The sequence below is a fragment of the Pteronotus mesoamericanus genome, unplaced genomic scaffold (assembly GCF_021234165.1).
Source record: "Pteronotus mesoamericanus isolate MK-2021 breed Mesoamerican mustached bat unplaced genomic scaffold, CSHL_Meso_final contig_42, whole genome shotgun sequence".
In the NCBI taxonomy this organism is placed as follows: domain Eukaryota; kingdom Metazoa; phylum Chordata; class Mammalia; order Chiroptera; family Mormoopidae; genus Pteronotus; species Pteronotus mesoamericanus.
In genome coordinates, this window is record NW_026555157.1 from 5,556,064 (window position 1) to 5,560,211 (window position 4,148).

Below are 4,148 nucleotides of genomic sequence, written 5' to 3' on the forward strand. Positions count from 1 at the left end.
GCAGGCGCTGCAACCCACGGAGCTTCTTGCCCAATTATATCCTGGGTTTAACTTCCAATTAGCCTTGTTGATATGAAAAGTAACCATCTTTGCATAAGAGGAATGAAGCTATCCTCCTGTTGTTGACATGCAAAGTAACTCTCAGTGGTCCTTCTCCACGTCTCCCATCCCCCACGGCAGCCCACGTTGGGGTGGTGAGAATATCCTATATTTTTCTTGGACACCCCAATTTCTGGATCCCATTGCAAATCCCCTTGAGTGTGGGGGGACGGTGCTAGCTGCACCCTGTTCCACCTGCTAGATGCTCAAATCATTCAAACTCCCATCTCAGCCTCCTATGGAAAATACAAAGACGGTTGTATGCTGCTCGCCAGGGGTACCGCCTCAGAGAACTTGATGGGCTGGACTTGCAAAAGGATCAACAGGCCTCTGGCTAGAGATTTACTACACCTGTCCTTGGAAGAGGAAAAGAAAAAACATAAAAAGGAACAAGTTGTTCAAAGTCCAGATTCTTATTTTATGGATGTAAAATATTCAGGTTGCCATGATTTCCAGCCATGCTCACACGGTGGTTCTTTGTGTAGGCTGGTCAACAGTGTGCCAGCCCACAGGAGAAAAGGCTAGGCTCACAGTATGGTGTCTATTTCTAAGGAAGCAACACTAATGATCCTCAAAACTTTCTGAATTTGTTAGATCACAGAAAGCCTTATCAGTTCAGTAATTCTAATTAATATACCAAGATAATATAATTACCTTTCATTTTGTAATTATACAACAGCAATCTCCTATTTTGGTATAAATTTTTCAATATAGTTTTGATTAGGGGCAAAAAATATATATATATATACAAAGACAAATGTACCTGCTGCAGAGTAAGACAAAAAGAATTCTGATATTTTTAAGGTGTACATTAACCATGTCTCTTTTTTTCTGTATTCTGGTATTTTGACATTTGGGACTTTCCAGGGCTAGCCAATTCCTAGACACAGTCAACGACTTGCCCATGAGTATAGCTTTTAAATACAAACCAACTAACCCAGAGCTCATACGCCCTTTCACCTCCTTTGTCAGGTTCTCCTACTCTGGCCTGCTACCCACCAGCTCCAATTACCTCAGGGCTGGGTACCAGACAAGCAGGAGCAGCCAGTTTGCCCCAGGGACCATTGAAATTATTCAATCCAGCCAATCTTAAACTTGCTTACTCTGCCTCTCTCATTCCTTCCGGAAGACACCACGTCCTACCCCATGCCTGCTCCTTCTGGTGCTTCTCCATGTGGTCCTCCACGACATGGCCTCGCCCTTCCTCTTGGGAACTAGGAGTAATGAACTATCATTTCAATGGCAGTTGGGCACTTGTCTCTTGATCTGTTGGCCCTGCCATAAATAAATAATAATAAAACCAATTAATTTAAAACAGAGAAAGCATGCTCTACTGGGTGGCAAATTACAAGAGACCTTCTTCTGAGGTATGGTTCTTTTTTTTTAAAGGATTATTGAGCAAGTTCATCTCTCCCATTACATTTTTGTATGCATACTATTTTTTTATTATATTTTTTCCATTACTATTTACCTCTTTCATGAGACTTTCCCTGACCTGCCCTCATCAGCTTACAATGAACTTATCTCCTTATAAACATCCAGCATTATTGCCTATGCCTCTCATTTGACATTTAGACATAAATTACTTCACATGTTACTACCTGTCTGTCATTAAAATTTCTTATGTGTGATCTTGTTCTTCCAACTGAAATATAATTTCCTTAAGGTACAGTTTTTCAGGTGTATAATCCTCAGTATCTTCCAACAAGGACTAAAAAAATTAGTAAACAAATGAACAGATGTAATTACTGATTTGACTCCAAACTCACAAAAATCTACTTTTTTCTCCTTTCTGAACTTTCTCTTTGCAGATCAGGTGCATGACCATGATAAGCCCCAAATCGCAACCCTCTGTGACGGTGAGCAGGTACTGTTGTTGCCCTGTGCCAGTGGCACTGCAGCTGAAATCCACTTGGCTTTGTTTGCTGTGCGTTGCCCCTCATGTGGAAAACAACCCTAAATTGCCTCAGTTCAGCTAGCAAGGCTGCAGGAATATCATAGATGGTCAAATCCTAAAGGAATTTTGTACACTCTCATGTGATTCTCCAGGATATAAATGTGTTTTGATAATGTCACAGACTGAATTATATTCTTCCCAAAGTCACATGTTGAAGTCCTGCTAGAACGACAGTATGAGATGGGATCAGTAAGGAGGTAACTAAGGTAAACACAGGATTCTAATCCATAGAACTACTGTCCTTAGAAGAAGAAGAGATACCAGAAATCTCTCTCTATGCATGCACAGAGAAGAGACCACATGAGGATAAAGCAAAAAGGAGGCCATCTACAAGCCAAGAAGAGAGGTATCACCAGAAACTAATCCTGACAGCACCTCAGTATTGGACTTCTCAGAACTATGAGAAAATAACTAAGTTTCTATGGTTTAAGCTGCTCAGTCTGTGGTATTTTGTTATTTCAGGATGAGCAGATTAATACAGATAACTAAAAACTGTGGTCAAAAGATTAAATGTGGAAAAATATCTGTGTATAATTTAGGAATTGCACTAAGAGCAGTGGAGAAGCTGTCCATTTAGGGAAGAATTAGTTTATCGAGGGGTGCTAAATGAACAGTTGGTATTGTAAATATATGAACCTGCTTGAGGATGACACAAAAAGGAATAGTGAACACTGTGGTCAAACCAGACAGTGCACGTCCTGTTCAAATGCATTGAAATTCTAATTTTCTAAAGCTGCCATACAGGCTACACAAAACATATCAGTAAGGCACTGGTGACTCTAGTGAATGTCTTTGGACGTATAGGTGAGTGAGATCATCCTCTGGAGAGCACTGGGGCGGGGTTCATGGGTGAACAGAATCTATAGAAGCGGAGAGATAAGGCGAGAGGTTCCAGAGAGGATAAATGATATGGATCAGGCTACAGACAGAACTGACAGCTAGTGGTGTTATGTGACACAGGTAGATGTTAGGAGCCGACCAACAGCCGACTCTTGACATAGTCTGGACGAATGAAGCGCAACTGCACAGCAGAAGCAGCCGCGGCTGGGTCTCTCGGTCGTCCCTCCTCGCATGCCTGCTATTATTGGTGGTTGGTGGTGGGGTTTCATGGCGCTTGTACCCTATTGCTAAAAACTCACACAATTCCTCTAATACTGCCCAGAAAGAATTATTAATTATAGGGCAAAAAGCCCCTGACTACCTCACTGCTTCCTGCTTCACCTGTCAGGAAAGTTAATATTAGACATTGGGCAGGCCAGCTGCCGGAGAAGTGAAGAAAAAGTTCTATTGAGAATTCCCCCTGGTAGGACATCACCTCCCAAAATTATTACAACCACTACCCCTCCCATACCCTGCACAGGAACATGGATGAATGAAGACGTGTGGGGTAAAGGGCAGGGAAGTTAGTTAGGTATTAAGATTTAAGTACTTGGGAACAAATACATAGAAATCCTCCTCCTTGTGTATGATTTAAAGCTAAACCTTCACAGAACAGCCACTAGGGCTGCTGAACCTTCTGTGACCTTGGTTGGTTCTAAAGACTGCCCATGACACAGGGGCTGCACCTAAACAAAACAGACGGGACGTCGATCATCTCCCCAGACAGGCAGCCACAAGGGGCTTAAAAGTAACTTTTATAGAGTTACTGCTCTGTCTCTTGAACTTGTCTTGGCCTTTGTTGATTTTTGAGAATTATTGATGGACATTTAGTAGGAGGTGGTTTTTTATACTTCTCGCTCTATTTAAATGTCCGAATAGCCCTCCTAGTCGAAATGACCTTTGCTTGGTGATGTTGTGTTTGCAAACAATGATATTTTTCCAATCTAAGTAACTGTCGCTAAAAATGATTGTATTTGAGTTTCCCTGTATTACACTGTGCTATTTTTTATAATGATCTTTTATGTAATCACGCCAAATATCAGTTCCTTGTATTATCTCTATAAAAATAAAGTTCCTAAGCTTAAAGGCTGTCAGTCCAGACTCCCAAGTCTGGCTGTCCTCCTGCACCTCACCCTACTGTCGCCCTCCGTTTCTGCGCTGACGCCGCCTCTCCTTCGGGGACCCTGAGACCTGCCGAGGCTGGACCCTGGCA

The 4,148-nt window shown here is 42.1% G+C and overlaps 1 pseudogene; it reads left to right on the top strand.

The window, feature by feature from the left end:
• Positions 1 to 396: 396 nt before the first annotated feature.
• Positions 397 to 664, top strand: LOC129073573 (40S ribosomal protein S27-like; annotated as a pseudogene).
• Positions 665 to 4,148: the final 3,484 nt, after the last annotated feature.